The 26,265-nt window shown below is 34.8% G+C and overlaps 1 protein-coding gene across 2 annotated transcripts in view; it reads right to left on the bottom strand.

Moving 5' to 3' along the window:
• The window catches only part of LOC106477510 (brefeldin A-inhibited guanine nucleotide-exchange protein 3-like), a 128,862-nt gene extending 108,897 nt beyond the window's left edge, over window positions 1-19,965 (bottom strand). For both annotated transcript variants that reach the window (XM_022381466.1, XM_022381467.1), the window contains exons 1-4: window positions 19,892-19,965; window positions 5,753-5,903; window positions 2,788-2,839; window positions 2,378-2,459 (exon numbers count right to left, since the gene is read on the bottom strand). The gene's annotated coding sequence lies outside the window, so the exon portion shown is untranslated. The remainder of the gene's footprint in view (window positions 1-2,377; window positions 2,460-2,787; window positions 2,840-5,752; window positions 5,904-19,891) is intronic.
• Between the last annotated feature and the right edge of the window lie 6,300 nt (window positions 19,966-26,265).

The following is a 26,265-nucleotide window of genomic DNA, read 5'->3' as shown; positions in this document are numbered from 1 at the left end:
TTCCTCCACTGAAAAATATGTGCCTAGAGAAAACCCTCGTAGGAAAATATCTGGTTAAAATTAACATCTTGGCCATGTTCAAAATGAGGAGAAGTGATGTCAGCCATATGGATGGGAGGAGGAGGCCCAGTATGCATGAAGAAGCCTACAAAATGTTGAACAAGGGCTGTCACATCCTCTATAGACAACAAGCCCCCACCAGCCACAAGTCCCATGTTAGTAACCTCATCACTATCATAAGATGAAGCGGAAGTTACCATTATTTGAGAATTCATAATGCCAGGAAATCACCCAACGTATTTTTTTTCTCTAAGTGAAATTAAAAAACTACACTGATTATGCAAAAAGTGAACACTAAACCAGAAAACTTGAACAAAAGTTAACTCAGATGTAAATTATCACAAGTCTCAAATCATTGATTAACAATTTTGGAACCTGTACATTCTAAATAACAATGAGGAAAAGAATGAAGTTAATGCTGCCCTCTTATTGATAGAAGGCTATTGTTACATGATGATATCACCCATTAGTGCAGTTAATGTTAACTGTTTTGTTTATGTGGTAGCTAGCTCAAGGATAATTGCATTCTAAACTCATAAGCAGATGTGTAAAGGAATTAAGCTGTTCTGTGTAAAGAGGTGAGATATCACCTCAGAATGAAAGGCTTTCATCAATAACAAATTGATAACCTATTGTTCCACAGTTGTGAATTTTAGTTTCCAAGAAGGGTGGAGTGGTTATTAATCTCACTATGCAATAAGATACAAGATTAAGGTGAATTAGTTAGCTTATATCCACATATATCTTAAATTTAAATGTGCATATATTTGTATGTAAAATGAAGTTTTACTAATACAAGTAGCTTTACAACTACAACAAGTGTATTTATGTTGAAATAAATATTAAAAGTACCTTAATTTGCAGGCAATATGTTTTCATTATTTTTTGAAATCGGGATAAGAGTTTGAAACTTTGTTTGTCCACAACAGGAGTGATATGAAATAGTGGATATTTTGAGATGATGTATGGATTCTTTGAAGATTCTATTTTATTTGGTAAAAAATGTTTATGTGATAGAGTGCAAGAAATTAAGGGGATACCAATTACTTTATAATATGTTATGAATTTTAGAAATTTTACAGTGATGACAGAACGAGTCAGAACAGGTATTATACACATTATTTAGCATACTTGGAAAAAAAGTTACATTTGGAAAAAGTCTGGTGTGAAGTTATCAAAATGAGTGTATAAGCCAGTAAATATATTTTTGTAATAAACAGATATGGCAGAGATTATTTTTTTACTTGGATATCTTTGAAAAAAAAAGTTATTCTATTATCACCCAACACTAAATAATAACATCAATTTTACTCCATTGTCATTAATCTAATCTTTTCCATATTTCCACTGTTTTTACTTATTTATTTTTGTTAAAGATGCAATTTTTAATATTTTAACCTTTCTTTATGTTTTCTCTGTCTGTCACAAGTTTTAATGTACATTCTGTTATATTGTTACCATTTAAACTTGTGTTTTTTCTACACTTTCACTTGCATCAAAAACATTTCTTACTAGCTGATGTTGTTTTCAGTAGCTAGAATGTTGTGAATTAATGTTTTAAAGCTGATGATGAAATTTGACACAATTACAAAACTTTGATAATTAAAGATGTTTTTTGGTATTATTGTATTTTTGATATTTGTCATGAAACTTTGTTTTCCACCTTATGAACTTTTACAATGAAGGCATAACAACATAATAGATCAAATGTCTTGCTTAAATTTCATTATGCTTAAAAAACTTGATTTTAGTTTCTTAATTTTTCTATAGTTTCCAGAATAAGTTAGTTATTTCTAATATAATTTAAAGGATCCTCTAATACACTACCATATAAATAAGCTCATAACTGTCACTTAAAGATGACAGAAGTTCTTTTTTTCAGAATTTTTACTAAAAGATACACAAAATGCCATCTGCATATGACCATCCCTAATCCTGAACTGGCAGACTAGAGGAAAAGCACCTAAACAACAGCATCCACTGCCAACTCTAGGGCTTCCCTAATTAGTGGAATTTGACGTTCATGCCTATAATGCACTCACAGCCCCAAACAACAGCCTGCAAATCATGAATCCTCAGATTCACAATCAAAGAATGTTAACCATTAGTCCAAGGTTAGCCACAAGATTTAATAAGTTACTTAAAGTTCTGTTAAAGTAAGTAATTCATACTTCACATCATATATTTCATATATGTATTAATAAGTTAAACTAAAATTTTGAAAATAATAGGAGTCTACTAGTTTTCTTGTTTCAAGGTAAATATTAAACAACCAACACATTTAGTAAATCTACATGTACTGTTACTTAAGCCTCACCTGTAAACCATTCAGACTATGTGATATCAATTTATGATTCTTTGACTCTAATGCTAGCTGCAAAGCTTCCAAACATCTGTACCTTATAAAAGAAATATCTTATAATTAGTTGATTAGTGCAACAAATATTTTATTTTTCCTTAACATGTTAGTTTTGAAATTCTAAAAAATTTCCTTAATATGTAAAAGAAAAAATATTTAATAAATTTAGTTTCTTTAAAACATCATGAAAAAATTATAAAATACAGTTGTTACTAACAGTTTAAATCAGTTTGTATTACTTTTTATAATTGGGTTTAATAGTCATAAACATATATTGTCATAACATAACATTTAGGGACAGCATGTTAAAATTTTGCAAAGCTAATAAATAAATGTATCTATCTAAACTAATAAAAAAAAAATCTTACCTCAGCTCAAAAGGGGGAAGCCTCCTTTGCATAGCCTGGTTGGCTAATGTTTCTGTGTAAAAAAACAGAGGGTTTCAGTAAAATTCCACAAAACTTGAAAACTGAAACTGTTAAATGATGGCAAGTGTAATGATAAACAAAAGACATTTAGTGATTTTTATATGATTAAGTGAATTTAATTTTTTCATATAGGAGTATATTTAATTACTGTTTATTTCCTTAATTTTCAATCTGGCTAAAAATACATTTCACAATTATATATTAACAGAGTGTTAGATTATACCAGATGTGTGTATGTATGTATGTATGTATATATATGTATATATATATACTGTAGCATAACAACCTTTTGTTTTCTTGTTACAGTTACACATTAATCCTAACAACCATTTATGGTCTTATGGCAGCTTCTGAGAAATGACTAACATACAAGCTGAAGTCTACAATATAATAGTATTCTGGAGAATTACACAGAGAGGTCTCACATGTTCTCTGTAATTTTGATTTAAACAAACAAAAAATCTATTTGATACAGATGATAATTTATAGCTATCACATGTTGTGGCCCAGGGTTTGCTTTATCTTTATGTATGAAGTTTCTCCATATATTTTTGCTACACATTATACAGTATCTCAAACATACTTAGGGATATAAACTTGTTCTTATTTAAGGGTATTGGTGTATCATTATCAAGGTTATTATATCTGTAAAAAAACTGTATTTGATGGAATTTTATGCACAGACTCTCACAAAATGTAAGAAACTATACGTGTCTTAATGTTTTTTGTTCATTGTACTTATTGGTAATATAATAAAATGACTTTTTAAAAAGTCCTTCTCATCTAAATGACATTCACCTATAAATATATACATATTAACAGGTTGGATTCTTCTAGCCTCAGGTAGGTATTTTAAGGTATACAGAATAACTTGGGTCAATTGGTTACTTGGGCAGACAGTTGGACTGAGTGATTAACTGGTATAATGATTTGCTATGAGCAGTAGTGGAATCTCACTTCTTACAGGGATTTAAGAGAGGAATCAATAATTTCCTTTAAAAAAAAGGTGAGTTTAACTTTTACTTTTTTATTTAGCTGGGGGTACAGAAACATCATTGCTAAAAAGGAACACCAGGAACAAGTCAGCGCAATGAATTCCTTTGTATAACAAATGGACTGATGAGACACATTTTCTACCAGAGAAGTTACTAAAGTAATAACAACCAAAATAAAAGCAAAATTTATCATAAATGATACAAAGGAGGTGGAGTAACATCTATGCCAAAAGTCTGCCCTTTCAACTTATAGACATGAGATGTATCCAGTACAGCCTCACATACCAGAAAAACAACTATTTCTTGATTTACCAACCATGGAAATGACAGAAGCTTCATCAAAAGGACAGACCATCAAGTGTAAGGTTTTGGGTTTCCAGCGGAACTTTCAAGACAACAACCAAGGAATTTCAGGTATTGTAGTAGAAGATATGAAGGTCCTCTGAGAATAACAGAGAACCTATTCCATCTTTTGACTGTGATGCAAGTTTAAGAGCATCAACCCATAGAAGAGCAGCTATTTGTGGAGCTGAAAAAACAACAATAAAGAACAATAATCAGCCAGTAGGACCTTGGCTTCAGATATGGTAATCCATGTTTGATAAAGAAGGTGCTCAAATGTGATACCAATTTACCACTGAGAATGAGTAAGAACTCAATGCATTTTGGATGAGCTAGAAGAAAATTTGGTTACTAAACACCAGAGAATAAAAGAGATTAAAAGTGTGTAATAACCCTTTATGAATAATAAAAAATAAGAGAAAATATGAGTATGAATGAATATTTTGTTGCCACAGCCCAAGAAGAAGTGAACATAAAAATTTAAATTAGATATATTATATGGCATTCATAGTGTCATATTGTGACACATAAAGGTCAGTATGGCCACCAGTCCTACTGAACCTTGCTCAGACTATTATGTTCCCACTGTTACAGAAAGTTCTTTCTACCATGGACACTCTCAAATACATATGCTCATTGTATTTGGTTGCTGTGTGAAGCATTACTCTCTGTGAACAAGACATTCACCCAAAAGTCATTTGATCAGTCCACATGTTCTTGACTCCACTGTAGATGTATTAGAGGAATATACAGTACATCCCTGGTCACCTGTCAACCTATGTCTGACCATTATCTTGGTGATTTATCACCCAATTACAACTCTGAACTGTTGATTCAGCCAGTCACTCTGAGATTCCATGGATCATTTGAGAAAGTGAACAACTATTCCTACCCTAAAGTCAATAGGCCCTGTATTTGATTTATTGTCAGGCAATTCCAGGTGTTAATGTGAGTAAGGCTACCACATATTATAGGTATTTTAAAGTTGCCATGTCCTCCAATGAAGTTATAATTTTCTGGAAGAATGTTCACATAAAAAAATTCACTATATATTATTTGTCATCCTATAAACATGCTATTATGTATTTCTCAAACAACATGACAATCACACAAAACTCATAACAGAGAATACGCATGACCAAAGTTAGGAATTATGGAGGATCACATTATATGGTTCTAGAATTTTTGTCTCTCCAAGAAAATATTGCCAATACTTCACGTATTATTCTATCAAATATTTTATATAGTTTGATTATTGTTAATACTTTATTTTTTTATTTCATTTAGATGGACCATGACCCAACTACTGTGTACACTTATGATACAGAAACTCTTTCAGAAAAAAGGTGTTTAAAACATGTTAAAAAGCTAAACAAAAGTAGCACACAGTGTGAAATGTTCAAACAGTAAAGTTATACAGCAAAGTATATTCCACATTTCCCCTCATTTATTAAAGTAATATGTTTCATAGGATACATAATAATTAATTTCAGAGCAACTTTATACCTTTAGATTATATTACTTGGAATTGTATTTAAAAATAAAAAAACTGTTACAACAACACTTACCTAAAGCTTCGTGACAAGCTTGTCGTAAAATTGGATGTTTATTTTTGGAAGCATCTTTCAAAATTCTTCCTATAACTTCTTCCATGCTTATGATCTACTCTCACTTTATGTACTTGTAATGCTTCTAGGAATAACCCTATCAAATCAGACCCTGTGGAAGAAATCCTTCAGTTAGAGATAACTTTGGGGAAGATTGCACTATTACAGCAGGAAAATAGCAAATCAGGAGCAGAAATAGGGGAAAAGAAACCAGGAATGAATAGAGTTGTGATAAAGGTTACTTTGAAAATAGGAGTTTTAAATAGTGGTTGACTTGCTTGTTAATCACACTGATAATTATTTATAGTGGGAAGCACAGAAAGACTACAACTAGAATTTGCTTGCCAGGTGCTAAAATACACAACGTTACAGACTGAGTTGACAGTTCAGTTGAAGGTACCAAGAAACATTCTCTAGTGCAGCATTTTTCAATCTTTTCAATACCAGGGACCAGCTCGCTACCTCCCTAAACTATCCCGGCCCACTAAAAGTACAGTGTAAAACCATAACAATTTACGTATGAATACTTAGTCAGTTTTGTTTCCATGAAACCCCACAGACTGGCACCAGTCCACAAACCAGTGGTTGGAAAATACTGCTCTAGTGCATGAAGAAACAAATCATGTTGAAAATTGTATAAAAGAAGAACTGCTAAAAAATAGCTTGGAAAAAGAACTCCTTTTGAGGTTTAGGGATAAAAACAGATATGTCACCCTATGATGCATGCTTCCTTTGGTTAGGTGAGGAAATAAATTAATTAGCAGAATTCAAGGCTTCAATATATGTTGCACAGCTGGATGCATCCTGCACCAAGTGCAAAATTGTGACATTGAATTTTAAAAATTATAGTATATAAACTTATAATAATTCATCTAAGCATTGATTTTTTTTAAATACTTCAAAGTCAAAATTTACTTAAGAAAGAATTCTATCTAATTTAATAGAAATTTTTTTTTTTAAATGTGAATGTTGATTTTGGGATGATTTTAGAATGTTTAAAAGGGTAACATTAGTGTCTGTGGATTTCCTGAATTTTTCTCAGCACAATACAGCACTCAGAGTCCCCTTGAAAGAAAATCAAAATAGTTGTGAACAAAATAGCACCAACTTTAATACAAGTGTAGTTTTATTGATTTTAGCCAATCACTGTTTTTTAATCTGCATTGTTATGGTGCTATGTAGTTGCCTACATATCTGCTTTGAGAAATCACTGGCTAATGCACTAAACACATAAATTAAAGCTTAACTTGTTGATATTTACTAGAAGAAAAGATTTTTGTGAGCACCTTCCATGTATAAAGGGTTTGAAATATATTACTATATTAAATCAAACTTTCTGATTAACCAACTGTGCACAGGATTGGTCCAATATACCAACCCTGTATTGAAGAAGGAATATTGATTATAATTCTGAATTTACAAAGTATATATATATATATATATATAAAATGTTGCAAACGTTTAGTAAAACAACAAGTCTGTTCTACACAAAGAAATCAAATGTGTTACAAAAGTATTTAAGATACATCTGTGAAATTATATCAGTTTAACCCAGGCTCTGACAAGTCAGAGTGGAAGATGATGTTCAAGTGAAGAATAGAAGTTCTTTAGGCCATTGTACAATCTACATATTGCATTTGCATAGCCTCTAGAACCTCAGAAATGCATATTTAAAAATTTTTCTCAATATCCCTGTATATGTTATCCAATATTTATTCTAACATGAACTGTCACTATCAGCAGAGTAGGGTAAAATAAATAGTTTATTACTCTGACATCAAATACATAATACAAAGTTGAATGGGACTCTGTAAAAGATCATGGCATGTGCACTTTGACTCCTACGTATGCACAGACAGTTAATAATTTAAAAAAAAATCAGTTTGTTAAAATTTTGATGTGGTAAAAAGTTATTTTTATTATTCGTCAGTGATTGTAAACACAGTGAAACTATGTGCAGTGTTTTTCAAATCCAAACAAAGATAAGAACTTTAATAAAAAAAAACGTATAAGAATGCAGGACAGTATCAAAATCAAATAATTGAAATTTACAATAAAGTTAAGCACCTTTTGTTCTTTCTTTAAAAAAAAACTATATTTTCAACTTTTTGAAGCTGAAAATCACAAAGATATCACCTGTAAAAATTAGATATTTTATTTTGTAGAAGCTACATAATTTCTAGAATATTCATCTCAAGTTTCAAACAATTTCACCCAGTAGTGTTTGTATGAAATGCAAGAAAATAAACAATACCCAATCTTTTCCAGCCTAAGGCACAATTTTTTAATAAAAATGTTGCATGACACCCCACCCCCAGCACCTTAAGAAAATTAGGTCCAACACACAATGTATTATCATGTGAACTACAAAATCATTAGAGCATAGTGTGATGTAGAGTATAACACCTGTACACTGAAAAAGTAACAAAACAAAATACATTTTGGTTCCATCTACGAGACTAATTTTTATGAAAGATACATTTAATTTATTCATTTTTATTTTCAATTTGCAACTTTTCCAAAATTTCATGGCACACCTGTTCATGTCTGATAACACACCCCTGTTCCATAACCCACATTGGCTTAGAGCAACGTGTGAGCTGACTGAACCAGTATGATCATTTTCAGGGTAAGGGTAAATTATATGGGCTTGACAGGTTAGACACCAGGATGTTTGGGGATGCTCTGAATATTCAATAATGACATTTTTTAAAACTTGCGTAGAGGTGATTGGAGTAACATGGAGTTAGAAAATAGGTGATTTAGATAATAAGAAGTAATAGTTTTACAGATAAGTCTGTCAGATTTTAAAATAAACATAGAAGATTCAAGAATAAGCTTAGTTGCTATTACTCTAATGTTAGGAGTATAAGGAACAAAATGGGCGAGCTGAAGGATCTAGTTGAAATGGAAGACTGATATAAGGGGAATTATTGAAACTTTAGATTTTGAGAACAATGAAAAAAAGGAATTATTTTATAATTCTAGGTTATAAGTTATTTAAGAGTAACAAACTTTTTAAATGGGGGAGGGCTGTTCAAATAACAGATAAACTGTAGTTTGTTGGGATTGAAGATGTAAAATTGGTAGTTATGTGGTGGTTAGTGACATTTGCTAATTGACTCATTATCGAGCTCAACAATTGATTATTTTTATGAGATGGCTAGTAACAAAACTAATCCGTTATTCTCATGAGATGGCTCAAAAAAACTTGTAATGCTAAAAATTGGGTTTTTGATACCTGCAGTTGGACAAGCAAAGACATCCCATTATGTAGCTTTGCACGTAAAAAGAAACATACATAATGGTATTGTTTCAATTATTTTGATAACTGGAATAATCAAAAACAGTAATAATCAAGAGCTCTAATTTTGTTTAGTTGATTGTTTTCATGACATTCATCAATTTAATCATAATTTCAATTATGAGCAATCAAAAAGAGTAATAATCAGAAATACTATCTGATTAGTTTTGTAACATGCATCAATTTAATCATCACTCCGATTAATCAATTATTTTACATAACACTAATTTATTTTAATGCCCAGCTCTACTTTTAAGAGTTGAATGTTTTCTCACTGGTAATTGTTAGAGGTCATAATAAGACAGATTATGTCAATGAAAAATTGTATACTGAGATGATGACTGTTACTACTAAGAGTACTGACATAATAATTATGGGAGATGTTAGACATATTGATTGTGATTGTAAGTATAATAGGGAAGAGAGATGTGTTGAAGTGACTTAAGATAGTTTTCTATACCAGAAAGTAAGAGAACCAACAAGGAAGAATGCAATATTAGACTTATTTGTTTTTTTTGAATTTCGCACAAAGCTACATGAGGGCTATCTGCGCTAGCCGTCCCTAATTTAGCAGTGTAAGACTAGAGGGAAGGCAGCTAGTCATCACCACCCACCGCCAACTCTTGGGCTACTCTTTTACCAACGAATAGTAGGATTGACCGTCACCTCATAACGCCCCCATGGCTGAAAGGGCGAGCATGTTTGGTGTGACGGGGATTCGAACCCGCGACCCTCAGATTGCAAGTCGAGCAATCATAAGTGTAAGCAAACACAGATTTGCTAAAGAGAAATCTTGCCTTATTAATCTTTAATTTTTGAAGTTGTTACTTGTTATCTGGATGGTGGAATGAGTATGAACTTAGTGAAGTTGATTTCTCCCAAAAATGTTGGTACCACTCAAAAGATTAGCTTAGAAAATCACATTGGCATAGGTTATGGAAAGACTAAATGGAATGTAAGGTGGTCAGATGGGAGAAAGCAATAAGGTTATTAATGGAGTCTAGTCAAAGTGGTCCCTTGTTACTAGTAAAATGTCTCAGTGGTTGGTACTTGGGCCTTTGCTTTTTCTTTTTTCCATTAATTATATTGATAGGGATATACATGTAATTAGCAGATTAGTAAATCTTGCTGATGGTATTCAATTCTTGGGTATTTCTAGTTGTACTGAAGATACTGAGTATTAAAAATTACTTGGACCAATTAGTATGTTGGAAAATTATTTGGCAAATGACCTTTACTCATAGTAAATGCAAGGTAATGCATCTGGGTTATAATATTTTGGATCATACATGTAATATAAATAGGAAACAACTCATATGACTGAAGAAAAGGATCTCGGTATAGTGATGGATAAGTCACTCAAGTCATCAAAGCAATGCTCTGTTCTCTGATGCAAGTAGTAAAGCTAATAGAATTTCAAGATGTATTTATAAACATATTGATTATAAATCAAAAAGAAAATTTATACAAATCACTAGTTTGGCCTCACTTAAATCCTATGTATAGTTTTAGTCTCCATATTTTACAAAGGATACTGACTTATTGAAAATGGTTCAGAGAAGGGCTACCAGGATGATTCCAGAGATGGAAGAGTTATCTTATAGGGATAATTTAAAATCTCTTGTTTTCTGTTCAGAAAAGAATGGTAAGAGGTGATTTTACTGAAGTTTACAAGACTATCTAGGGGATAAATAAGATAAAGGTTTTTTTCTGCTAGGTTCCATAGATAAGTAATTTTTAACAGGTGGGACACTGTAGGATAGGACAGTGGTAAATGCCCTAAATTAACACACACTTGCATTTTGGAAAAGATAACTGTCTAAAGTGGAACATAGCTTATTTTTATAACATGATGACTGATTTGTGGAAAGAGTTACCACTAACAGCAGTGGAGGCACACACTTTACAGGAGTTTAACAGGAGATTTGTTTATTTGTAGTGAAACACAAAGCTACACAATGGGCTATCTGAGCTATGTCCACCACAAGTATCAAAACCCAGTTTTTAGCATTATAAGGGGGGAGGGCTTTTAAGAGAAGAAACAAATTAATGATTTACATAAAAATAAATAGTGGATTTAAAGTTTTAATTACCTAAATTATGAGTGTGCAAGGGCAGCCTTGGAAGACCAAGTGGTCCCTTACTGTCTGTATATTACACTCACAATCTCAGGTTGTTTAAAAGATAAGATAATACTAATTTTTAGAAAAAAACATAACCTTTAAGGGAAAACAGGGAGCCTGTTGGTTCATCAAAGCTGTCTCATCTACTTAAAAACAAAACATCAACTCAAATCCAGCCCTGATAATTTAAATATTCATCAAGCCTTCCCTCAAACTGAAATCTATTGCATTCACCACATCTGAAGGCAACTTACTCCAATGGCTAGCCACTCTGTTAAAAAAGTAAAACTGTCTAAGCTGAAGATGACTTCTACCTAATCACAATTCATACCTGTGTCTCCTTGTCATTCCATTCTCACCATTAAGTATGAAAAAGATGCATTGATACTATCAAATCCCTTAATAATCTTGAACACTTCAATTATATCCCCTCCAACTCTTCATTTTTCAAGATAAAACAATTTCAGATATTTTATGAAAATCTTTCCATCTCAGGTATCATCCTAGTAGTCCTTCTCTGAACCCTTTCAAACAACTCAGTGTCCTTCTTAAGCTAAGGAGCCCTATGTTCAATATTTCTGTATATACAACCCCAAAAAATATTTATCCTACCACTAGTAACATCACACTGCTTAAATAGCTTAAGAGATTGATCCTTTTCTTCCATAACAATATTAGTTATTCCCATCAAAATGATAGTTATAATTCAAAATATGATAACTTACATGCAATACCTTGCAATTACTGTAATTAAAAGTCACTGCCTGTTATTCACCCAACTCTCCAATCAATCTAAATCTTTTTGTAAAGTGGCATCATCATTCTCACAGTTAGGAACACCACAAATTTTAGTATCATCTATAAATTTAAATAATTTTTGACTATTCATTTATATAATTGATTAAAAACAAAGACAGCAAAAATCCCAACACTGAGCCCTGAGGTAACCCACTTGTGACATTACTAAAGTTTGATTGAACTCTACTTATAACAATCCTCTGCTTTTATTAGCAGTAATTTTTCAAGAAATGTCAAACGATTAGTAAGGCAAGACTTTATTCTAGTGAAACCATACTGACTATTCAACAAAATTTTAAACTTTGTTAAATAACTTTAAAAGTTATCACTTTGCTATACTGAAAATGTCTTTCCGATATGATCCCCCCCTTCTCGTTCATTGCTGCCCCCTTATATGTGAACTTTTCTTTACGCATGCCAAATCATCATGCATCACCTCTCTACCAATAGGAGCATAGTACACTCACATGATACAAGTGACTCCCTCTATGCACCTCTACTGAACTATCACTTCAAAGTTTGGCAGAAAACAGAAGCACCTGAAGTGTGTGGGGAGGAAGGGTGGGAAGTGCAAGTGTAGGGAGATACCTATCAGAAATACATTTTCAGTATAGGAAAATTATAACTTCCAATATGGTACTTCCCTCAACTCACAAAATTAGCTAGAATCCCACACCGAGGAGGAGGAGAGACCGGTGCAAGGGTGGAACAGATGTATCCCCCGAAAGCATCTGACAGATATCTCTGTAGATGAGGGAGTCAGATCGGTAAATCTGAACTGGAGAACCACACCACTTCTAAGCCAGGTATATTCTTTGTGCATGTGTGGAATGTGTAAGATATCAGGGTAGAAAATGAGAGGAGCACATCCGAGTGGGATAGAATGTGGTAGGAAAGTGATCCTAACCAGAGAAAGATATTGTAACTCAATCACATAATGAGAAAAGTGGGTAAACAAGGATGCACCCCTGGGTATTGAGTGGCTAGGGTGCAGCGGATCATACTTGGCAAGTCAACTACATCCAAAACCTCCTCGTGGGGTACCAACATCCATGCAAGGGTAGGATGAGGATCCAACCATCTTCACCTCAAACTCAAAAACTGGGCAAGTGAGAACCACTCTGATTGGCAGGTATGATGTAAGGATTAGCTCTGAGCAATTAATCTGGGAACTTGACATCGGGTATCGAAAGGATGTCTATAACATGCAATCAACTCCCCCAACCATCAAACAGGCTGACAATAACATCCCAGTAAGAAGAGAGAACGAGTGATAGCCAAGAATAGAACTGGAACAATCCATGTACCACTGCTGTGACCCACAACAATGATGGAGGAAATTGAGGGAGGAAGATAGACAACTTGAAACCTGTGTGAGGACTTATATTGACTGGTTCACTCTAAATCCAAAACCTGCCCACAGGGTACCGATATCCATGTGAGGGTAGGATGAAGGCTCCCAAACAAAGGGGTGTATTCACCCCATTGTATTGATTATGGCAAATTCAAGGATATTATGTCATCTACACCTGCAGAACACCAATACCCTACCCTGCACTGAATGGTTATAGCCATTCAGGAGGGTGCCTTCACAATCAGCTACCTCACTGGCTTGGAACTGGTAAATGGTAAGGATTCCCATACTCCACTAGAAGAAATGGGGGGAAGAGAATATGCTGGAGATGATGAGCATTGCGAAGCCTTGGAAGATGAAGCGTGAGTCAACATGGTTATACAATGCAGATTTAGAGTTAAAGAATACATGGTCAGGCACCACTCGCCACAGAGCAGGATCCATGTAAGGACTGTAAGAAGGATGGGCCCCTGAAATAAAATAAAGCATAAAGAGAAATTTACCCAGTCTTAGAGTCACAATGAAGTTTGAAGAACAGCACAGATGGAGGCAAAAACCTGAGGAAGACGAAACCACGATATGATGTAAATAATGAGAGATGAAAGTGTTAGGGGTGGTCCACATTCCCAATTGCAGGATTTCCTCCGAAGGCTGACGAAGATGAGAAGTGAGGGAAAACATGAGGTGTCAGGTTTGATGAGAAGTGACTCTAAACAAATTCCAGTGGGAAGGGGACAAGGAGGAATAAGCCAACTGTATCACATGATAAACCCAACTGGTGAGGATAGAAGGGGATAGATCTCTAGAGGAAGATTACTGCCACAGAATAAAGAGTTAAGAACAGAAACCATGGAAGGAAGTCGTGCGAGCAACATAGCAACAATGGGCTTTCACTGAACACAGAAGTCTATCCGGATCACAATGAAAGTAGAGATGAGAAATAGAGGGAAGGAAGATAGGATAAAAGGAGGAGTTACATTCTCGAGCCACTGAGGTTTTGGGGGAGAAGGAACAATCTAGATAAAGGAGAAGATAGGTGTAGTGGTAAAGTGTGAGAGTATCGTCGATGACGAACAAGTCAGACCACTGAGGACCACAGGCCAAAAGGAGAAGGAAATACACTTTAAGGGAAAGATGAAACATAGAACACAAAGAAGAAGGTTTGAACAGAGGTAAAGTAAGGGAATGGAGAACCACATTAATATTCCAGTCCAGAAAGAAGGGATTAACATGGTAAGGAGGGGTGAAGCAAAGACTCTACAGTAACTGAAAAGACAAAAAGTATGGGGCAAAGCTGCCCGTCAACCTGAAATTAAATAGACCAAAGACCTTCAGTCAAAAAGCCACGTGAGAAACTTGGAGACACCAGTCACAGTAGGAAATCTCTGGGCATTGGACCAGGTGTGAAAGACTTTCCACTTCCATAAAAGAAGGACGTATGGACTGAGCCACATGGAAAGCTACAAACCAGATCTTCACACCAAGGACTGGACAAAGCCTGGTGTGAAGACGGGGGACGTGAACAGCAGAATGTAAAACTGGTGACTGGGATTGATGAAGGAGGTCGGAAAATAAGGGAAGTGGTACAGGAGTGAATAACTGAAGTTGGTGCAAACAAGGAAACCATGGTTGAGCCAGCCAACAGGAAGCTATCAGAAGGACCTGGCATGGAGTGGTATGGATTAGGGAAACCATCTGATGAAGTAATCAGATAGAAGGATAACCATATAGGAATTTCTGCAACCAATCTTGACTGAAGGTATCAATAGAGAGATAACTTGTGATTCAGGGTGGTGGAAAATGTATCGAAATGAGGAAAAAACCGACTGCCAAGCCACAGGAAAATGAGAGGATGGATAAATCTTGTCGGGGCGGGAAAGGCGATCCGCCACTAGATTGAAAGCACCTGGAACATGACACACAATTAAACAAATGTGGTCGCTTGAAGCGATCCAATGTACGAAAACAGAGGGATCTCAACCAAGTTCCACCTTGGTGATTGACATATGCCACCACTTTTGAATTGTTGGAAAGAATCATCACCAGACAATAAGGTGATAGGGAGGAAGTAATCCAAAGCCTGACTGATAGCTAGAAACTCTAGGACATTAATATGGAATGACTGCTCATCTACAGACCAAAGACCCAAAGCCTCCTGGTGATTGACACATGCACCCCAGCCCTGATGGGACATGTCCATAAACAGATTTACATCTGAAGAAGGAGGAGAAAGTGGGACTCCTAAAGATGTGCGAGTCTTGTCCAACCACCAAATCAGATCATCTGCTACAGAAGGTGAAAGAGTAATAGGAGCATCCAAGGGATCCCAAGCAAAGGGATCCCATTGATCATGCAGCACCCACTGTAGGGAATGCATGTGTGCACGACCTATGTGGATCAGCAATGTCGTGGAAGACCACATCCCCAAAAGCAATAGAACCTCACAAGAGCAGACAGGGAGAGACAAACTGACAATTCCATAGAATGGGGTCGGAAAGGAGAAGGTTGGGCCCGACTGAGGTGAGTGTTGAAAAGGACACCCAAATGTACAAGGTATTAGGTAGGATGTAGGTAGGTCTTCTTCAATTTGAGTAATAAGCCCACCCGAGCAGCCACTTGAAGGAGCTGATGAGTATGACTGGCTGACTCCCATTCAGAATGGGCCAGAAGAAGCCAGTCATCCAAGTAATAATGGAAACAGCCCCAGGGCATGAAGATGATGAGCAAAAACCCTGACCAACAGAAAACATAAGGTGCAGAAGCAAGCCCAAAGGGTAAGGTGTGGAATTAGTACACCACCCTGTGATGGACAAATGGAAGATATGAACAAGACCATGCTGAGACAAAAATATGTAGGTAAGCATTGGAAATGTTCATCTTGATCATCTATAAGCCTGGAGAAAATGCCCACCAGAGGGTGAAACAGGACTCCATGGTGAAACAGGTGAGGTGAATGAAGCAATTGAGGCAGGACAAATCAATAACAGGCCTCCAGTCCTCAGTTTTCTTGGGAACAACAAATAGACAAGAGTAATACCACAGGGAATGATGGGTAACAGGTTGGATAGCCTGTTGAGCAAGGAGGTCCTACACTGCCTCTGGTAGATGCTGACAAATAACAAGATCCCAAGGTGAAGGGAAGGAAATGGGTACAGGGGACAAGGGATCTGTGGCAAGAAATGGGAAATCCTTTCAACAAAACTTGAAGAACCCAAACACCATTGATGAAAGGGTGCTGTTGATGAATAAAGGCTGCAAGTCTAGCTCCCATCAGGTAGTCACCAGAACTGTTGGTGATGTATCGTGCATCGTCTAGAAAAACAACGAGCTGTGGCACCTCGAGAAGGTAGGATGGGTAAGGGTTGAGAAGGGGAAGGATAAGAAACTGGAATTGGTCCCACACTTGGCTCTGACTGAGACAAACAGGCTACCAGATGGGAAAGGGCAGACTGATCCAAAGCCCATGGGTGAGATAAGGCATGCTAACATCGTCGTGTAACTGAGAGGCGAATTGTTCAGCATGGATCCAAAAGTAAGGGAATGGTAGAAAACTCATATAGAGTTGGGAAGAATAGTCATGCAGTAAAGAATACCTGGGTCATAAGAAATAGGAGCGAATGATAAAACATCACATACCTGAGAAATAAAGTAAAAGAAAAACTGTGGAAGGCCAAACTGAATTCTCAGGAAAGGTATGGGAAGGCACAGCAAATTCAGGAGGCGTATACAGGTGATAAAAGTCCTTGTCAGTCCTTGAATAGGGCAAGTACCAGAGGATTAGAAGTTAGCTAATGTAACCCTCTTTTCAAGGGAGGTTATAAAAAATTGTCCCAGTAATTATAAACCTATTAGTCTTACATCAGTTGTGGGAAGAGTCTTGGAAAGTGTTAAAAGATGTTTTGCAAAGTCATTTAACAAAGTTTAGAATTTTATTGGAGAGTCAACTTGGTTTCACTAATGGAAAATCTTGCCTTACAACTATTTTGACATTGTTTGAAAAGGTGACTGCTTATGTAGAAGAGGGTAATGGTGTAGATTTGGTGTATCTGGATTTTAAGAGAGCATTTGACAAGGTGCCACATAAAAGGCTTGTAAAAAAAATATCTCTATATATGTGGGATAAGTTAGCAAATTGGATAGAAAAGTGGCTGGATGGAAGAAAGCAGAGGGTTGTTCCAAATGGAGTTCAGTCAAACTGGATTAATGTCACAAGTGGGGTACCTCAGGGCTTAGTCTTAGGACATTTGTTCTTTTTAATTTACATCAATGAAATAGATAAAGGAATAGTCAATAAATTACTTAAACTTGCAGATGATATTGAGGTCTTGGGTGTTAGTAGCTGTGAAGAGGATGCTGCTGATTTACAAAAGGATGTAGATCATTTAGTGAGTTGAGCAAATAAATGGCAAATGAATTTTATTTATAATAAATGCAAGATAATGCATGTGGGTTATCGTAACTTGAATTATAAGTATAATTTGGATCGGAATAACCTTAACATTGTTATGATGGAGAGAGATCTTGGTGTAATAGTCGCTTAGTCTCTAAAGCCATCCAAGCAGTGTGCTGTTGCTAGTGGTGGGGCAAATATAATTTTAGGTTGTATCTACAGAACTATTAAATACAAATCTAGAGAGGTTATTACTTCATTGTATAGGTCCCTGGTTAGGCCATTTGGAATATTGTGTTCAGTCTTGGGCTCCTTAATTTAGGAAAGACATTGAATTGTTGGAAAGGGTTCAGAGAAGGGTTACTAGAATGGTGCCTGGGATGGAGGGATTGTCATACGAGGAGAGGTTGAAATCTCTCAAATTGTTTTCTCTTGAAAAAAGATGAGTTAGGAGTATCTGAATGAGAAGTTCAAGATTGTGAAGGGAATTGATAGTGTTGATGCATCATCATTTTTCATATATAACAGTTAGAATGGTAGAACTGGGGGTCACAAATAAATTTTGGCAAGAACCTTTACGGAACCTTACCTGTAAAAAGATTAAGATGTTTATGTTGTATGGAAATGAATGTAATAAGTTGTACATAATACATAGTAAACATTACCTATACAAGAAGAAAAGCATTGTTTTCGACTGATATTTCTGAAAATTGAAAGTAAAAGAAAGTACACATGTAGGCCTAATGTTCATTCAGGTGGGTATATTACATAAACAGTAGTATGTGTATAATGTTATATTAGAGTAATAAGCTGATAACATTTTGAGGGATATTTGTAATAATTCCAGCATCATTTGTACCAAAAAACACTGTTGACAAAACTTAATTAATATTTATGTTATAAGTTTAATATGTCATGTTTGATACAAATAACTGAATTTATTTTTGAAAACATTTTACATTACATGTCCGATGTTTTGAGATGTCTTAAACATTGAATATGCAGCATTTATGCTACTAATGTATTTCTGTAAATTATTCATCAAAAAAGCTGTTTACAATACTGAAAAATAAATGTGAGGTCAAATCTATCATCTGATTTACCACTTGTCACAGTTATATTGGTAAAATGAATGATAGATTGGGCTTAACATTTATTTCATATAATGTTTACCATAACATTCCACAGAGTACCTTTTTTAGAGCTCATTAATGTCTATTTTCTTAATTATAAAGTAATAATTTATTATTATCCAAAAAAACATTTTAAATATAATATGGTCCACTAGTAAAATGAATGCACTATTTATAAATGTTAATTTCATGAGCAAATTCAGACAAAGCACTTTAAGAACCAAAACTATGAAAAATAGATGACATATTTATATGATTTCAAAAAAGTATTTTGTAACAACTGTTTAGAATTTTGCAACAGTAATAAGCACATTCTATATTAAAACTATTGATTCACATCCAATTGTAAATTCAGATTCTTCTTATCAAACAATCTACATGAATATTGATAACAGTTCGATCAGATGCAGTTTGGACACTTAACATTTACACTGTTTCAGCATTTAATTAAACTCTAAACTAGTGCTAGTAGTTATAGTAATATCAAACACTCTTCAGTAGTCTGTACCAGTACTGCTACTATTAGTATTAACACTACTAGTACTAGCAAGTAATATTTAGATTATAATCAAAAACTATATCACTATCAGATAACATTAAGAATAACAGCTAACACATATAACATACAAAACTACAAACTAATCTTTTCTTTTCTTTAAGTTTACGAGAATCTTAACTCGGATTGTTTAACTTAAAATATATCTAAAATTAATATAAATTACTAAAATTATCTTATCGGTTACTGTCGGAGCTACGGTGTTAGTATGACTGTTAGTGTTACTAGTATTAGTGTTATTGTTAACGTATCATATAAGTAATAGTTATAAAATATAAATAAATATTGAAGTATTGTGACTAGGCTTAATTTTCCGCTAGTAAAAATGTAAATCTAACGTTAGTATTTATGGTTGAAAGGTTAATATCTAGGTTTACTTACAATTCTAGTTATAAGTAGAAACTTAAAAATAAAATGTAATCTAAAATTAATTCAGCTGTACCGTATGTTCCCCATCCGAAAACGACAATAGAAACTCTTCCTCACAAATAAAATCATCTGGTCTTAGACTGATTGAACACTTCAGCCTCCTATCGGAATGAAAGAGTGACCACGTTTGAAAGGCCAGGGGTTATTTACGTCATTGAAATTATCTGTATTCCTTTAGGCAGCAGTCCGTATATTTCGATTGTTAGCAGTTTTACAAACCGTGTCTAACTTTGAGTACACTACCATTTACAAAAGAAAATACGCAATACAGAAATTATCAAGATTATAAGAATGTCCCAATGTACAGAAAGAGTACGTTCGGTCCTTCTTTTACTGTGATATTACTAAAAACATCTTGTCAGGGATAAATCCTTACACATGTATTCACAAATGAAATCGCCTGGTCTGGAATACTCTTGTTAAAATAAAAGATGAGCACATTTGAAAGACCAGGAGCTATATATGTAACTGAAGATATATTTTCTTTATTATTTTAGGTGACAATTAGTATACTTGGACTAGCTGTTACAAACCTTGAGTACAATGATATTTACAAAAGAAAATACGCAATATATTTCAATTTCAATGAAGAAATACGATCAGCCCTCCATTTGTTACTACTTAACAAAAGTGTAGTGTTTTGAGGTTAACTTAGTTCAAAAGTACTAGATAGTTAAACCCGCTAATAATAGCAGAGTCTATCAGATAATAAGGGATGTATTTTCTATGTGAAACTTTTACAAACAAAAACAAACGAGACTGGACCAGTTTAACAAAATAAACACAATATTTATTATAAAGTTTGTTTCATGAATTTCACAGAAAGCTACTCGAAGATTATCAGCACTAGCTGTATCCAGTTTAAAAGTAATAAACTATAGGGAAGGTACCTAGTCAACACCACACACCGCCAACTGTTGGACTACTATTTTACCAATGAAAAGCGGAATTGACCGCAACGTTCTAATGCCTCCATGGCTGAAAGGGCGAGCATGTTTGGTGTGATGGGGATTCGAACCCGCGACCCTCAGATTGCGAGTCGAGTGCCTTAACCACCTGGCCATGCCGGGCAGCATGTTCGGTAACAAGATTCGAACTTACGATCTGCAGATTGCGAGTCGCATGTCCTAACCACCAGAAAACCTGTTACAAAGCAAACAAAAAGAAACACATAGTGTACGTACTTTCGCACATGAAAATACAATCACTTCTATCGGACTGTGATTAGATTCTTACCTTTCTCTTCGCAGAATAGACTTCTGTCAAATTAAAAACTATGATCTTAAAATGTATCTTTACTCAAAAAGCATAACTGAAGTATGAAAGTGCCCTTCAATTCTACAGGTAAACTTGGTTTCATTGTCCAGTCATTAGTGTCACTTCGCAAACATTATTCTCTCATAACATTGGTTGGCTGCAACATACAGGCAGACTTGATTCGGCCAGAAATGGATTTACAGTTGCTAATCCTTTCTTGATGTGCAGACATATCATATGTTTTCTACCTCGTTTAGCTATAAACGATTTTTTTTTAATTTTTCGTAGATGAGTTTGTATATAATTTTAGCATAAACATGGTCCAGAAGGTCATTGAGATTGTCTTATTTCGGATTCTTTGTTTCTTTGTTCTGTATAGTAGATAATGTCTATTCTGACCGAGAGGATATTGCAGTAACGTATAGCATCCAGGTTGGAAGGATTAGCAACCTTTCAACCTTTTATTTCTCGAGACACTTTTACACGTAATCTACAATTTCCACAGCCCCCCTAACATTTGAAAACCTAGTTAACAGTGGCATAGCCAAGGGAAGGACAGCCATAGTGATGACAATATTTTGCTATAATCTCGCGACACCCCTAGAGACATTTCGCAGCACCCTAGTTGAGAAACATTGGATTAGCGACAGTAATATCCTTTGGTGGCTAAGTTGACTAATGCTGTGAGAAAACAGTGCCACGAGGTAACTCTGTCGACTGCACATAGAGACCGAGTTTACCTGTTGAATGCAGACGCGTTTTTTAGCTCTCTTTCTAACTGGAGTTTTTACAGTAAAGACCTACTTTAAAATAGTCATTTTTAGTTCGATAAATGTATAACTTCAGAGAAAGAAAGCTGGAGTTAAGTACACTCCAATAGATTGAGTGTCTTTTATTGTGTGCTGCGTTTACCTTTTGTTTCTTTCATAATTAAGATTGTGTTCATTTTGCCAAACTTGTTCTGTCTCATTATTCGTTGGTAAAGATTAACTAAAGAGCTAGCGGTAGGTGGTGTTGACTAGCTGCCTTTCCTCTAGTCTATCATTTCAAAATTAGGGACGGCTGGCGCAGAAAGACTCAGAGTAGTTTTGTGCGAAATTCAACAAGGGAATAAAAATGTCTTCCTAAGCATATGATTTTGTTTATTTGTTTGTTTTTTTTCTTGTTAAGCACAAATCTACATAATATGTTATCTATGCTGTGCCCACCACAGGTATCGGAACCCGATTTTTAGCGTTCTAATTCTGCAGACGTACTGCTGAGCCACTGGAGGACGAAACTCAACTTTATTTTAACTATTTGTACACAGCGTTATCCTCCGTCTCTTCTTATTCCGAATGCATTTATCACTTGACGCAATATTTTAGATATCAATAGTAATTTTCAAAACTCACATTAATGAATATTAAAAACAAGCTGAAATACCCGTCAACTGATGGGAATGTTTAAACTTAATTAAAACAATGTAAGTTCAACAGCAATCATATATTTCAAAGTAATAACTTGAACATAAACTTTATCTCAAAATTTTATTATAAACAACATTTGCAGTTTGCTTTTCATCTACCAACAAATAAAGATTTTGAGGTGATTCCACCCTTGAACACCCTATATCTCATTGACCATGAGAAAAGCATGGTTGTTTGAGAAACAATCCAGAAACTTTCATACTTTGTCCTTGAATCCCTCTGGAATATTCAACATTGTCTAAAGTGTCAACCTGCCAAGATTGTTTGAGATTGACTTAATAGGCTGGGACTAATCAATCACAGGCTTTGCAAAATTGAAATAAGACATTCCTCGTAGTGTTTACATACATACAAATTGAAATGAGATTGGCCCAATAGGCTCAGAGGAGTAAGGGTGCAAACAAACACGCATTTCGTCTTTATATATATAGATGAGAGAAATTTGCATACACACTCACTCAGGTAACAAGCAAAGGCGTTGCTAGGTGCTTAAAAGATTTGGAGCTCAGGTCCATAAGCGCGGGAATTTTCTATATTTAAATATCATATCAATCATGGTTTTGTATTCTGATTTTTCAAGACCCAACTGGGGATTTGGGGCACGGGTCCCCTGGTGCTAGTGTCTAGCGATACCTTTGGTAACAAGGTAATTTACAGAGTAACCTAAAATTCTATTATACATGGAACATTATTATTATTTGTAAATAAAGATCTAACGATTTTACATAAATAATTAAGTACAATGATCAGTAGCAATGGAACTTCCTTTTAGCAGGGGAGAACGATTTTCAACGAACCTGAAACTGTCAGATATTATTTCCACAAGAATGGTATTGTTATGAAGTAAACTATATACAATATATATGTTTTGTTTTTTAAATTTTGACAAATGAAAGCTTAGAATATCTAAAACTGAATCTCCGTTATTGTTTTGAGCCCCATAGGAATTTCTATACTTGGGAGCGAGTGTGTGTTTTTTATAACAAAGCCACATCGTGCTATCTGCTTTGTCCACCATGGGGAATCGAACGTCTGAAATTAGCGTTGTAAATCAATAGACTTACCGCTGTCCCATCAGAGGACTCTTGGGGGCGAACGCTGATGCTCCCGCTTTCTTACCCTAAATAAGTATACGTACTATTATATATACTCTAAATTTGTTAGGTCTTGATTTGCCAACGAACAAATCCATGTTTATGAAATCAAGCAAAAAACAACAACAACAACAACAAATAAAATGAGAGGACAACCTGCTGTAAAAACACAAATTAATACGATTTAGGACGTAAACAGTTTCGTTTACCAAATACTAGGAACTAAAATGACGTGATTACAGTGGTATAACAAGACAGGGAACATAAAGGTCTGTCGTGATCTAGTCGTTAGTGTGCTGGACTGTGAATATGAGGGTCCATGGTTGTTGTCTTGTTGGTGCAAAATCGCGCTCAGCACTTTAGGACCGTGAGCGTGTTGTAAGCGTGTTATTTGATTAGAGTAGCTCAAGAGTTGGTGGTGGGTTGTGTTGACTAGCTGTGTTCTCTCTAATCTATTAGTTCATAATTAGAAACGTTCTTCTTCGAGAGCTCTTGTATAGTTCTTTGCGAATATCCAAAACAAACAAAGAACGTTATCGAAAGATGTAACGGCAGTGAAACTTTTGTATTCATTAAACTTAAAAAATTACAAAGTTCGAATTCCTTGTAAAATTACGTTATTGATAGCTATAAAAGTTAGAATACGTTAAAGTTTATCTTATTTATATTGAATTATAAATGCTAATTCTTAACTCTGCCCCCCAGTGGCAGAGCGGAATGTCTGCGGACTTACAACGCTAGAAACCGGGTTTCGATACCCGTGGTGGGCAGAGCACAGATAATCCATTGTGTAGCTTTGTGCATAATTACAAACAAACAAATATTAATTGTGTTATTCTATTTTAACAATAGATAGTGAATATTGTATAAATGTATTATTTCTAAACTGATTCTGACATGGAGAACTAAAAAATTTTTTTTTACCTTATATATTAATATATATATTTGGTTGAAGTGAAAAAAGGTACGTATATGTTTTTTGTTATTCAGTAACTAAAATGTGAAAACAAATTATGTTATCTACATGGTATCATTTTTATTTCTCTATTCACATTTAACGATAGATGGGGGCCGCTGAAGGTTTTCAAAATGCAAAATTATTGTTGCCTTACAGACTGAGCTGTGTTGAGTATTCTTATTGCATGGATATATTAGGACCACAGAAGTTCTAGAAAAGTATGAACTCTTGAAAGGTATTTAATTCATAAAAAAGGAGCAAAAGTGGGAAATTTGTGTTACCTATTTCGAAATATAAATTTTGCTTTCAAATGACTTTTTTATAGTTATTAAAGTGTGACCATTTACATTTTGATTGCTCTTGTTACGAATTCTTTGACAGCTTTCTGGAAATTCAACATCATTTTAGATGGAGGGCGTGGCTAATTCTATGAGATGCTACTAAGGCATCGACGATCTCAGATATGTCGTAATTAACTTCAACTTTGAAAACATCTTTCAGCAGATGCAAGTCACTGGAGCTGTACGTAGCACCCTGAGAACAATGCACACGTTGGGACAAGGATAAACTTTTGCTAAATAATTAATTTAAATCAGGTGTAGTTGTTTCAAGATCCTCAAATGTTTCTGGAAGAATTGTGGACTTTAAAGTTCAAGCGATAAATGAATTCCATTAACATTTGATGCATGCGCTAGATAGTGCTACAGCTAAATTCATGCACGATTTTCTTACTTCCTTTAAATTGCTTTAACTTCGCACAGGAATCCAAAAATTGACATGTAATCAAGGCACAACTCAAAATATCTCTAAACGTAATTAAAACGCAATCCAGCGTGACGTAAAACAAGTTTTAAAGCAATGTTATACAGCAATGATACGAATCTGAGAATTCGTAACTTGTGAGGCGGTTTTTTTTAAAGAAGGGTCAGACGTGGCCTAATGGTTAATGTGCTGGAGGGTGAATCTGAGAGTCCACGGTTCGTTCCCGTTACCACAAAGTTGCGTTCCGCACTTTGGGGCTGTGGTTGTGTTAAAAGAATGGTGGTCAAATTCCAATATTTGATTAGAACAATCCAAGAGTTAGCTGTGGGAACTGTTGCATAGTTACCTTCTTTCTAGTATATCAGTTCCAAATTAGGGACGGCTATTGTAGTTAGTCCATGTGTAACTTTTCGTGATCATTCAAAAACGACAACCAGCAAATGTATTGAAGAAAGGTTTGGTGCACACTTTGACTAAATTACTAGCTATCTCAGTCCTCCTAGTTGAGTCCTGCATTTGCACGCTAACTATATTTGTTTATGGATCATACAAAAATTGCCAAAGAAATGATCCAGCTTCAGAATAGATTACACTAATGTCATTAACGCTGCCACTATACATTGAGTTCGATATCTTATCGCTTTTACATTTTCAATTTGAAGCTTCGGTGTAGTGTCGGAAAAAGGTTTGAGAGCGGTCATGACACAGGACTTCAAAATAGTCCGCTTGCTAAATGATGCTGCAAAATAATAAATATTATTTGAATAAAACCGTAAAAATGTTTTTGAGCAGGTGCAAGAAGTTGCAGCAACGTATAGAGACTATTTAAAGCATTACAGCTATAAGA

Source organism: Limulus polyphemus, unplaced genomic scaffold (assembly GCF_000517525.1).
Source record: "Limulus polyphemus unplaced genomic scaffold, Limulus_polyphemus-2.1.2 Scaffold166, whole genome shotgun sequence".
Classification (NCBI taxonomy): Eukaryota; Metazoa; Arthropoda; class Merostomata; order Xiphosura; family Limulidae; genus Limulus; species Limulus polyphemus.
Note: the sequence above shows the minus strand (reverse complement) of the source record. Positions and strands in the feature narration are given on the sequence as shown.